At 42.0% G+C, this 13527-nt stretch overlaps 1 protein-coding gene across 5 annotated transcripts in view; it reads right to left on the bottom strand.

Moving 5' to 3' along the window:
• The window catches only part of LOC137323846 (diacylglycerol kinase beta-like), a 479766-nt gene that overhangs the window by 41580 nt on the left and 424659 nt on the right, over positions 1-13527 (bottom strand). The gene's annotated exons all lie outside the window — the stretch shown is intronic.

Raw genomic sequence — 13527 nt, forward strand, 5'->3', positions numbered from 1 at the left:
GCCATGTCCCTCTAAAAGGGACATGGCATTCGGGACATTCGACACCTCAAAAGGGACATTCGACACCTCAAAAAGGAGGGATGGAAAATGTTTATGATAGCCAATTTGAGACACTTTTTGCACATCCTTGTTCCCAAAGTGGCAGAAAACAAAGTTGCCTGTTCTTTCCTTCTCAGATTGGGATTGATATATACAAATAATAGGAAGCTAATAAAGTGAGAATAATAATAATAAACATGGGGAGAATTTTTAAAAAAATGTTCAATTCAAAATATGTGTACCAAATATCAGGTTAATAGACCATATTTACTGACCATTAGAATAAATATTCTTCCACTCCCATAGAATTAGTAACAAATGGCACAAAAATATTTTATTAATTTCCAAACTAAATAGTATGGAATAAATATTATTCAAAGGATGATAGGATTCATTTTCACCACATTTTGACCTCAGATTAACGTTTGCAAATTGGGTCTGAATTTCCTCTTCAGTTAACCAGCGTATCCTGGGCAGATGGGGAAGGAAAATTGGGTGGGGAGCTGTTCTGCAGCTAGCTCCCTGCCACCACTCAGGATTTTCTGCTGGAAGTGACTTTGGATGTGTGATATGTCAGCCCAAATATGACGGGAAAACACGATGGGGTAGAGTTTCCGTCATTTACGCCAGTAATATCAGCGTAATCAGAGTGAAATCGGCCAAAGCAGTGCGAAAGTTGGGGGAATTTTAAACGACAGTGAGTTACGCTCACAAACACTTACGTTCGTGTTTTCCGCGATCCTTTACGCTGGTTTAAGATTCAATTCGCCTGGATCAGGCCCCGCCCAAAAAACTGGCCATGCCCCCAGGTTGACATTGCGGATTCCGATGATTAGGAGAGGCTGTTCAAATTGTGTTTATTTTCTTAGGCGTACAGGCACTAGTAGGCATGTTTTAAAAGTTTTTACATGTCAAAAAATATTTAATTTACTAAGAAACTGACTAGTGTATACCAATGAAACTAGTTCAGTATAGTTTTTTCAAAGTCATTTTCAGTTAATTTAAATTAGGTTATTCACAGGTGGAGGACTGGACACCCTTATTTTTTGTGATACAACCATTGTATTAATAAAAATGCACCAGGTTACCACTCTTAAATACATCAAGGAATACTTTTTAATGGAAACAAAATAAAAAAAGGATTACATTCAATTATGCTGCCCGATTGCACTAGTCCATGGAAGATTTCATGCAAATACACTTTAGCGGAAACTTGAACTGTAACTGACCCAGCACAATTTCAAGCGCATTTTGGCTGCATTTTCCTGATTGTACCCAAAGCAGAAACTCTACCCCGATATATTTCCCATCATTTTTGCCGTAGTAATGCAAAATCCTCCAAAATAATTTTTACAATCTATAGCTAGCACCGCTTGTCACCCTACACTGTGGCTGGACCACATGCTCAATACTAGAGTCTCCTTCTATCCCGAAGACCTTTACCAATAAAACCTATGGGCTCAATTTTCAAATTAAAAGGCAGATGGGTTGGGGACGGGGTGGGGGGGGGGGGGGCATTGAAAATTACCACCATTTCAGACCCACCCCCAACGTGTCTCCAACCCGCCCATTTCTGGTTTTCACTGGGGCGGGCGACCAACCCGCTCCCAGGAGGTGGGTCGGGCCTTAAAACCTTTCAAGAAGGCTTCAGGCCTCCATTTTTCTCCGATTCCTGATTTCAACCCCGGGAGGCCAGGATTCCTGGGCCTTCTGTTTTATGCCTTGTGAAAGGAGGCGAGAAGGCCCGAGGCTAACAGGTAGGTGCCTAGAAAGGCACAGCTTGTGGGCCCGGAGGAGCAGGAGTGCTTCCCCCAGGCCCAACAAGCCTACCTGCACCGATCCCCTACCCCCGATCGCAGACCCCCTACCCTGACTCCTGACCCCGATCCTCCCCCCTTCCAATCCCGATCCCCCGATCCTCCTCCTCTGACCCCGATCCTCCCCCTCTGACTCTGATCCCCCTCCCCCCGACTCTGATCCTCCCACCTCCTCCCACCCCCAACCCCGATCCTCCCCTTCCCACTCCGATCCTCCCACTCAACGAGCGCGGACCCCCGCGATGACCCCTGATCCCGACACCGCTCCCGTGACTGACCCCCGATCCCATGTCCCATGACTCGCGACCCCCATGCCAACATATGCCCACCTATGCCCCCCATCCATACAAACAAAGACTTACCTGCAGACTTACCTGAAGACATCCTCTCCCTGGCTTCCCGTCCGACTGAGACCAGACTGTCAATCAGCCGGTCAGTCAGACGGGAAACCGACAAAAAAAAAAGACGCCTTTGCACCAAAATCGTAAGGATGTCCGGGAAACCTATTCTAATTTGAACCCCCCGCCCCCTTCCTGGCTCCGTTTTAAAATTGAGCCCTATGTTACTACCAAGATTTGTAAATTCATTTCTTTCCTCTTTTTTGTGAATTTTCTCCCCTTCTCTCCTAAAGACATTGACTCCATGCTGACGTATGATTCTACAGGCACCACTCAACCGAATACTTTGCCCAGAAGGAAATTATTCATGTGAGCCTTGACAGTAAGTGTTGGCAATCAAACTCAATCCTGTCCTCACCCAATGCCAAAACAAAAGCACTTCAAGTAGGAATCACTGCATAGTGATGAGAAGTGGGATGCCTGACTCATTTCCCTTCCTTAAATCATGGTTGTTGAGACCGAATGTAGAACCCCTACCACTACTCTGGCTGAGATCAACTGACCCAGCATGGACCAGGAATTCGCAAATTTTTAACATCGAGATTGGGGGCGGGGGGGGGGGGGTGGGGGGCGGTGAAATTTGTCTTGGGCTGTAGCGCAAAACGGGCGATAGCAAATCGGCAGCCCATTTTACAAAAGACAAATTTCACCCCCTAGGGTTTCCTGAATTCTAACCAGTGTAAGTGGGAGGGTAAATTGGCATTAGCTTATGCCTTGAAGTTTAATCAAGGGTCTGGCTCAACACCCATTTGACCTTTCACAGAGCAAATATGATCAAAAATTGAAGATTCTCTATTGCTCCTTTTTCTCTCAATGCATTCACATAAGATGGACCATATTTCAGCCCAGAGGCCAGCAGGCCTGTGGAGACCACCACCCGATTACAAATTAATGGGAGAAAGTAGTGCACATTGATTGTTCTTCGGATATGTACAAAAAATGATAAAATAAAAGCACCTTTACACAATACACTTCGGCAATGCAATACAGAATGCTGGAAATGACCATTTTTGGGGGGTCATTTTCTTCATATTTTGCCAGAATAGCCTTGGGGTACAGATTTCAGATACAGTGAAACTCCATGCCCCATTCATACTGGGAATTAGAAATGCAGGGCAAGTTTGTTTAAATTGTTGCTCATTTGTTCTATTGGTAAATTACTAAGAATGTTGAGCATAGCAATTAGGGAACTCCTGTTCTACACATGGAGTGCTTTATTGGACAGTGCAGGGAAGGAAATGATTATTATGGCAAGACTGATCAAAAAAAACAAACAAGTATGATATTTCTTGGGATATTTCGGACAGGATTTTGGAAAATAGGGAGGGACTGAAGAACTGACAGGACATTCAGCCTGAGGTGGACGTGTAATATAATCTTGTCTGCTAATTTTCTCCCTCCATTCTTGAAGGCATCAGCTCCTCATTGTGGTTCTTTGTGCACCAGCTATGCTTTAGTACTTAGCTCAAGTAGGTAACAATCATGAGTGAGCTTCGCTGGGTACATCGCAGCCAATCCAGTTTGCACCTGAAGTACACTTTCAGCAAGAGGTCACTGTATAGCAATCAGGAATGTGAACAGTGTCCAATTCTCCTCTCCCTAACCCACATGGACAAATTTAACACTCCTACCACTGCCTGAACTGTGATGAATTAACTCAGCAAAGACTGGGGATTAAACACGGTCTACGTGGCTCAGGTACTCTCTGAATAAACTCACTGAGCCACTGCGGGAGGGGCGCATTGGTTTTTAAGGTTGAGAAGATCACGGAATGCTGTTTGCAGAATATGATGAAATTGCTGATTATACATCTGTATTTGTTAGTCGTGGGTTATGCTTGATGTCTGGTTTTAGCATGTCTGTCTAGCTCCTATGCTAACTCAATAAATTTTTAATAGTAGTAAGGTGTACATGTGTGAGTGTTAAACTATTTCTAGAGACTATCTGACATTTAAAATTCTAATACTTGGATGAGATATATTGCACTGATGACCTACTGTTTGGTCTCTATTTAAAATTAACAAAAGGTTGTTCAAAAAATACACTGCACATTGAATAATCAAAGTGACATCATTGACGTTGAAATTTTACCCTGTGGAATAATCAGGAATTCCATACAATTAGCACCACAAAATGATTAATGTTGGAACCACAGGACCTGGTCTTACTTTAGGCACTTTTATACTGACTGTTTTTAACTATCTAGGGAGAACATTTGTAAAGAAAGACTTGCATTTATTTAGTGTCTTTCACGACCTCAGGATGTCCCAAAGCGCTTTACAGCCAATAAATTACTTTTTGAAGTGTAGTCACAATGTAGAGAAACACAGCAGCCAATTTGTGCGTATCAATGTCCTACAAACAGCAATGAGATAAATGACCAGATAATATGTTTTTAGTGACGTTGGTTGAGGGATAAATATTGGCCAGGACACCAGGGAGCTCTCCTCTGCTTTTCTTCGAAATAGTGCCATGGGATCTCTTACGGCCCCAAGAGGGCAGACAGGGCCTCGGTTTAACATCTCATCTGAAAGATGGCACCTCCAACAGTGCAGCACTCCTTCAGTATTGCACTGAAGTGTCAGCCTAGATATTTGTGCTCAATTCTCTGGAGTGGGACTTGAACCCATGACCTTCTGACTCAGAGGTGAGTGTGCTACCAACTGAGCCACAGCTTTGTATATCCCGCCTTTCACTTTTCAGTCAGCTGCTGGTTGTTATGGGCTTTGCTGTCTAATGGGGAGATCTGATTGTAATTAGATTGAAAAGACAGGAGACTTGCTACCCATATTTGCCTTACAGGAATTGGTTACCAGAACCCAATGGCAGGTCTGTAGACCTACTTCTTGATGGGTCTATAATTCTAATGGTTCCAGGTAGGTTGGGTCATTTCCCCCCACTAGGAGCACAACCAACGGAGTGAGAATGGGACGCTTGTTGTCAGTTCCACTTTTGTATTATGGAAGCGCTTAAAGGATTGTACAGTATCAGTTGTACCCAGTTCCAGTTTGGAATCATAAAGGATAAGCATTTTCTCCTGGGTGATGGATTTTGTTAAAAGAATAGATTGTCTATTGCGTTACCGTCGACAGATGGAGAAAGTTCAATAAGAAGCCTGGCAAGCACAGAACCGATTGAACCTGTTACAATTTGTACAGTGCTGTTGGCACAGATACAGCCAATTCAGTATGTGGTAAAAGAATGTAGGCATGCATGAACACCCTGAAGTAGGCTGTTTCACTAGGAAGTGATTTGTGGAATTTAAAATGAACAGTAAGGTATCAATAACATGTTGACGTTTCTCTTTTAAACTGTCCCATTTAAAAAAGATTTGTCTCCCCACCCTTACATTACCTTTTGACCATGCTCCAATCCTCAGTGAAAAGATTAAGTAGGAAACTTGCTCCCAACCCTCTGGGAATGCCAGTCTGGCTGCCAGGACATGTTCAGGATAATTCAATTTCTGATTTTTCCATCAGTTCTAGTGGGGAAGCACCTGGCTGCTACTTCGAACTTCCCCCAATGGTACTCCCCAATTAACCGACGGGAGGTGCACTGGTAGTGTAGTAAAATGAGCAATATTATTTTTCTACTGTCAAAAGATGCCCCCACTCAGAGACCAGCTGGGAAATGGTGGTATTATCACAAATTTTGCTGTCAGGTTTGGGTGTCCGGCAGCTAAGGGACTTCAATCTGGGACATCTGAACTACATCATGCAGTGAAGCTCATAGGGTGATGATCTGTTCTAAGTTCATATCGGTTGGAACGTTGAATTATAAAGTAAACATATGAGTTCTGCTCTGAGAATAACTTGAATAGAAATGCTTAACAGAAGTACAACATATGTGTATGGGCATATCAAAACATTTTGTGCAGAAAGGATTCAAGAGCAAGTTTTCTGTTTGTTGAAACACTTCATTTATATGTAAACTGTAAAGGTCATTGCTGCATAATAAAAAGCAACTCATTACAGCTTGTAATGGAATCGAGGCTTAAGATCAGTGCTTTCTTAAATTTTTCCTACAAGCAACAACAATAAAGCATACAATCTTCCAATTAATGCCATCCAATTATCACCATGATAATGATGTACAATGTGATAAAATGAAGCCTAAAACATACTGATTTGGTAGTGCTAGGTTAGTTTAAAAAAAGACATATAGACTGGCTTGTCACATCTCTCAAAAATGTTTCAAAGTGCTTCATTGAACATATTTGAGTCCAGTTACCATTATGCAGACAAATGTGGCAGCCATTTAGCGCACAGTAAGATCCCACAAAGATCAATGAGATGAATGACCAGTTAATCTTTTATTAGTGATGTTGGTTGAGGGAGGCATGTTGGTCAGGAGACTGGGAAAACTCTGCTCCAAGTAGTGCCATGAGATTTTTTTCTATTTTTTTTTAAAAGAAATGTTTATACTCATCAAGATGAGGAATTTTAGTGCTGGGAAATGGAACCTTTCACATTTCAGGTACTCAGTGTCAGCATCAGGTACTCTGCATCAGGGATAGCATACAGAGTAAACCCCCTGTATTTTGCCCCAACAATGTACCTATGCCCCAACCTCAGCATCCCTTACAACACCAATGTGACATTTTTTCTCATTATTCACTCACCAGCATGTATATAGTGGCTTATAGTAGCAGGTGGTAGCCTGCACCTGTGGAACTGTACCTCAGCATGAGTCACCGCCATAAAGAGGTAGAGAGAGAAAAGGGGGGGGGGAACAGGAGGGAAAAATATGGACATGTCTACAACGTAGCACAACTTCTCATGGTCTGCAATAAAAACAGAAAATGCTGGAAATACTCAGTAAGACAGGCAGGTGCTGCCTGATTTGCTGAGTATTTCCAGCATTTTCTGTTTTTATTTCAGATTTCCAGCACCCGCAGTAATTTTCTTTCTCCTGGTCTGTTTTTGGAACTATAGTGTGCGCATATGTACATATGTGGAATCTGAATTCAATTGATCTAATTGATCTCCTAAACTAAGGTTACAATGAGGGTCAGTCGACATGGCGAGAGAGAAAGGGACCTAACTCTTGTACATATTATGTAAATACCCCCTAGATCAATATAAAAGTCCATGTCAACTTATCTACTTAATAGTACAGAAACACTAGCATTCTGTCTTCCCTGTAAGAAAATAGTAAAATCAATGACCCTACACTGATACAAATTAATGAGTCCATTGTGTCAGAGATACATAAAATATTTCCTTTTGGTCTGATAGAACACACTGCACAATGGCCCAATAATGAGCTGAGTCACACTCAGCAACACCATGGATTCGGTCATGGTCTGCACCGCGTTAGCTGATTGCAGTTGAAGCTCTAGTGGAGGTGCTACAACTAGCCACCAACTTCCACAGGGCTAGTTTCATGCAACATTAAAAAAAATCCAGTAAATTTATCTTCAAGACTGGTGACCTGGAAGGATGGTGATTTTTAATTGGGTGTTCCTGACTGTTGCTGGTCATCCTGGGGCCAGTAAACACGCTGTTCCTGTGGCAGAAGCATACTTACTGGGAGTGATACCACGATGCATCGGCGTGACATTGCCACTTTGTGCATGTGTACTGGCCAACAGGAAGGCCATCTACACTACCTTCTGGTAAATGCAGGAGAGTCACTCTCCCAAGATCCAGGCTGCAATATAAAAGCAGCTTAAGGGGCAGGAAAAACAAAAAAAAAAATCAGCCAGGATTCCTGCTCCAGCTTGCTATTCAGGGGTCCCTGATGCAAAGTGCATGTGGACATCAGGCGACAATGGGATTCACATCAGTTGTGATGGCTGCCGTGCAGGAATATCCACCGCTCTCTCTAACCAGGAAATGCACAAAGAATGCTCACTTCAACGAAGTGTCAAATCCGCTGTGAAACCCTGTTGCAGTACAGGGCCATGTCATAACATATCCTAAGGCAATACATAGAGCAGAGATTCTGGAGTTGAGTTCACAGAATTTTTCCATGGGTTAAATGGATGAAGCTCAACCATTGGCTTAAAGGTATTTTCAGTGAGTAGTTGAATCCGACAGGCCAGGAAGCTCCAAAGTTCAATCCATGGTCTGTGCTGAATTAGCTGATTACAGCCAGGGAGCCAGTAAGGGCCTACAATAGTCCTAGGTTAGGGAAGGGAAAGTCAGTGAGGTTCCTGCTCCTGAACAGTATCCAGAAACCCCTGCTGAAAGTGTCCTTGTGTTTGTTGGGTAAGGACAGGATTGGTGAATGGTCCAATAATATTTATCGTCAAAGCTCAAATATAAATATTAGCTACTTGGGTAAGATACCAGAGGATGTATGGTGCTGGGGGAATGCCAACCAAACAAGGAATCAATGTTGTCAAAAGAGATGGGGAGGGGGAAAGAATTGGCAGGAAAACGGTGGGGAAGAGAAAAATTAATTGAATACCTGACAGAATTCGATTATGGAGACAGTTACACTAATATAAATGTGTACTACTATATAGTATAATAACCATATGGTGATACTACATAGCTGGTTTTAGTGGCATATGCCAGATCCTTTTTTTAAAAAAAACAAAGGAAATATCAAATTTGATTATAGACTCAATTCAAAAGCATTATCTTACTGTGTACAATGGAGGACCAGATGTGGGAAAGCTGCTGTGTGAAATCCAAGTGCGTCACAGCCTCTAAATTATGGGTATATTGTGCTTGTAATAGAGTAATGATGAAGTTCACGATTGAATGAATATCCAGCTGCAGCGGGCTATTTTATATTATCAAAAGCTTTTCATTTTAGTGCATGTTCTTGTGTGAAATCCTGGCATAAACATAATTTGCCAAACAAAAAACTGCCATAAATCTAAAGATTCAACTAGGCCTTCATCCAAGGGAGAAGGTGGGGGAAATGGAGCTTAGTTCAGAGGTCAGGGTGGGGATAAGCCACGAGCAACAGTAAATAACCTGGGATATTTTTAGCAGTGGTGTGACTGGGAAAGAAAAACTACTGTTTAATCAGGCTACGTTCACATGCACTGCCCTGCTCACAAAATGGCAGAGTTCAGTTGCAAGCACGGATTGAATTCATGGCACAAAGCCAAATAGTTTGATGGAAAATCACTCTGTTGTTGATCTTGGGCAAAAAAATTTAAAAGAAAAACATAAACCAAATTGCCTTCCTCCATTTTACATAATTTCTGAAAGGTCAACTGTTCTTCAGCAAGATTCTTGTAACTGCTCTGCACTAATGTCGTAACTTTGCTGCATTTTTTTAATATTAAATTCACAGCTTATCCATACTCGAGTTCAACTGTGCTGTGGCATTTGTACTAGTTCAATTCACTCGAAGAATGCTCTTCATAAAGGATGATTCTGAACATTGTTTTTATCCTTCTGTACAATATTTGGTGCGGAGTTTGCATTTCAAAAAAGTCTGTTGCAATATTATCTGCAAATAAATCGTTCTAAAACCACAAAACATTTCACCTAATCTAAATGATCTGATCAGGTTTCATTTTACGCATACTGTAAAATAATCTATTAGCAAGTAGCATTTTGAAGATTGCAAGTGCATCCAACTGTATACAGCAAAAGCATCACAGTTGAAATGGAGTGAAATTGGCATTCTATGATATCTACACCTGTTGTGCCTAGGTTACTTAGTACCAATCGACTCATCTGGTTACTGTGTTCAGCTTCCTGGCAACAAATAGCAATTTGTCTGAAAAGTATGTGCAGATGCAACACTAACAGAATGCAGCCCTTTAAGCACAAGTTGTGCTCTGTGTCAAAAATGGGGGCAAGCACTGAATTGCCCCCTTCAATTTTCTTCCCTACTTGTCTGAAGGTGCTGCCTCTGACTGGGGTGCACATCCACAGGCACTAGTTTTCCTCGGACACCTTGCTCAAGTGGCCATTATTCAGACCTGAGCCTTGACGGTGATTATCAGCAGGCCTTTCAACTGAGGCCTAGCACCACAAGTCCAGCCCATTCCTGGGCTCATTTAACATCCACACACCTGCACTTCCAGTGGGCCCCCATGAACAGTAATCAGAAGTGAGAATCTTGATAAAATTTCGGTTCCCTATTCTAGAGGTGCTGAGGCCAATTGTAGCTCTTCACCGTTGCCTCTGCTGAGATTAGTTAATGGGGTCTATATGGCTCAGCTAGTCACTGAGCCATCAGAAGAGTTAGCCAATTTAGGGCCCAGACAGCTGGAACCATGTCGGCTGCTCACCTCTGTAATCGCTCAAGGACAAAAATATTGTTCCAATGATTAGGTAACCAGAGCTGTATATAGACCTGAGGTTAATTAATTAAAATCAAGCAGTTAGACTGACTTTTCCTCCCTCCCTGTTGGGGTGTCACAGTACTCTGTATGAGTGGAATTACAAGCACAAACCCACATCCCATTACTCTATGTGTTAATGCTGATTTTTATGCTTTTTTTCGATTAATCTCAAGTCGTTGAAGGATGTGGGTTAGAGTTCATTTTCCAGGCAGCCTCTGGAAATATGCACTCCTAACTTTATGTGTGGAATGAAGCGCATCCATTACTTGAGTTACTGGATTACTGGTGTCATATGACTTTAAAGCTAAAGCTATAATAAATAGTTCTGAGATACCTTTATGAAAATGCGAGTTACAGACAATATAATGAACAAAACTGTTTTCACACACCTCTCTCCCCAATGTGTCAAAACTTTAGTTATTACTCCTAGTATAAACAAACATTCTAGAGCTTTTCACGTATTTTTTAAACTTCAGTTCCCAAAATGCTGCATACAGTCTGATTGACAAGGCTGTTGAATTGCCTGATCAACTTGCCTTTTCACCATACAGACTACCCTAGAAAACCAGCTACAATTGGTCAACAACTTGAAAAAACCTGACAGTCCCCAAAAAAGTCGACAATTCAAAAGAGAGGCCTATGACCTGCAGCTAACAGTGGGGCATGGGGCTTGTTGTAACTTAAGCTGGGCAGGTATAACATTCCTTACTCGTGGAAGACTATGGCACAACATTTTTGATTTTTTCACTTTCATTTCTCACAGAGAACCTGCTGTGTCGTGTGGATATGTTTTGGTACTACTCTTGCTAAATCTGAGGTTGTTGCAGTGGCATGGGAACACTCCATTTGTAATGCTGGTGTATTTACTCTTACATTTTCAGCTCACACTCCTCCTCCCCTCCCTGGTTCACAATGGTATTCACCTCCACTCTACCACTCCAGTGCTGTGCTTGTTTTTATAAAGACTGATTATTTACTTCTAAAACAAAAGTCCTTGTTTGTTACAATTTAGCCAATGACTCTGTTCCTAAAGAAAACTCCTAGTTCCCCCTCGGATGAATACATTACACCCAGTTTATGATGGCACTTTCCCCCCCCTCACCTCGGCAAAGTTCTTCCCCAAGTCTCCTCTCACCCCAAAGCTCTGCTAAATGATGAGAATGCCCAAATGGTGAGAATGCCCAATCTTGCAAGACTTTCACTTTTGCACTGATATAAGTTCCTGCTACCAACAGCACACTAAGAGAAAGAAAATGAACAGTGCACCTCCAATAATGCTCAGAACTTGACTTTTTGTGGGTTCCAAGTGCATCCACCGAAGGTATAGGAGTTTTCTATAGACGTCCAACAGATAGAGTATAAATGCTGCTCTGAGTTTGTATGTCTTTGCTTTATCACTCGGTCCTAGCCACAGTATAAAAGTACCTTTTATCAGCATAAAAATCTGAACAGGAGAAATGATTTCTCAAACTCTTACGAGGACGGATAGGCAGATTATAATATTGTACCTTCTTATGTCATTAGCCTGGGGATAACAATGAGGTTCTTTTCACATGACTTTAGAGGGCTGGTTAGTTGTCTTGATTAATATCCCTTTACTCTCTATTAAAAGCCAGTTATAAAAATTAATATGTTTTCAGTGACTGTGCTTCTGTTGAATACTACTCTATATCAAACTCTTACTAGCTAAATTGTGTTGAGTGATGTGATTGTCTTTTTTACTGCTTTAAATAAAAAGAGTATTGCCTAGTTTGGTGGGTATTGGTCAGGTTATTGTTGTAGATTGTTACAACCCAAATGGGCTGCATTTTCATAGCCCTGTCTGCGCAGTCTATGGTTTCTGGAGCCCAGCCCAGCCTGTGACCTTAGTTTTTTTTTCCACAGCTTGAATGACCTGGTCTCATAATACAAATCAGAATAATTACAAGCAACAGAGGGATTTAGAGCTACTTTAACACTGAAAAGCTTTTGGTTGGACATTGATTTCAAACAAAGCAAAAGTTCTGCAACGCCTGCAGAAAATCAAGCAATCTCACTGGTCGATCAAGTGCTTTTACTTATCTGGTATTCCGAATACCAGTAAACCAAGTATTACTGATTCAAAATGCATTGGAGGGGTGGGGGTGGGGGTGGAGGGGCCAGCACTTGGAGTCCCAGCACATAAAAGTTTGCATCCGGAGCCCTCCTAGGGTTGCTAACTTTGGTTGGACGTATTCCTGGAGGTACCATCACATGACCCTTTCACCTCCAGTCACCCTGTCCCCACGCTCCAGCTATTGGTCGCCCGACACAACCTTCCCCACGGCACATCACCTTCCCAATTGGAGAGCGAACAGACTCCTCATTAACCGATTGGATGATCTTTGACTGTCAGTCAAAGAGCTTTTTTTTCCCATTGCCAATATTTTTATAATTAATAAATGAAAATATTCAAAGAAAATGAAAATATTCAAAGAAAATGAAAAAAAAGTTTTTTTAGTGCCTTTATAATTTTCCTCCAGGGTTGCTGGAAGCAGTGTCCTGGAGATTAATCTTTAATTCCTGGAGACTCCAGGACAATCCTGGAGGGTTGGCAACCCTAAGTCCACCGCACAGTGAGTTATGTATCAAAGCCATGCTGACATTATGAACAGGCGCTTCCTGACAGGGAGGTATGAAAATCTTCTGTGCTTTGCTATTTATCGCTCTTTGGTTTGAGTCACAGGAAACTGACATTGGATGCCAGCTTCCTACGTTTAAATTACCATAACCAGCTCCCTTATCTTGGGTCTCCCTCCATTTTCTGCACTGATATAAAGTAAAAGTATCTCCCCTGCTGGTTCAAGGCAACTTTGGGTGAAGCCTGAGAGTGAATTGCCCTCCCACCTCTGGTCCACAGATGGTGCAGAACATGGGAATCCCCAAGAAAGGCAAAGGGAAAAAATGGCTTGCAAAGAGGGAGTCTTATTCTCCACACAGATATAATGCAACATATAGAAAATAGCCAATATCTTCAACACAATCAACAGAATTT

This window comes from Heptranchias perlo, chromosome 7 (assembly GCF_035084215.1).
Source record: "Heptranchias perlo isolate sHepPer1 chromosome 7, sHepPer1.hap1, whole genome shotgun sequence".
Classification (NCBI taxonomy): Eukaryota; Metazoa; Chordata; class Chondrichthyes; order Hexanchiformes; family Hexanchidae; genus Heptranchias; species Heptranchias perlo.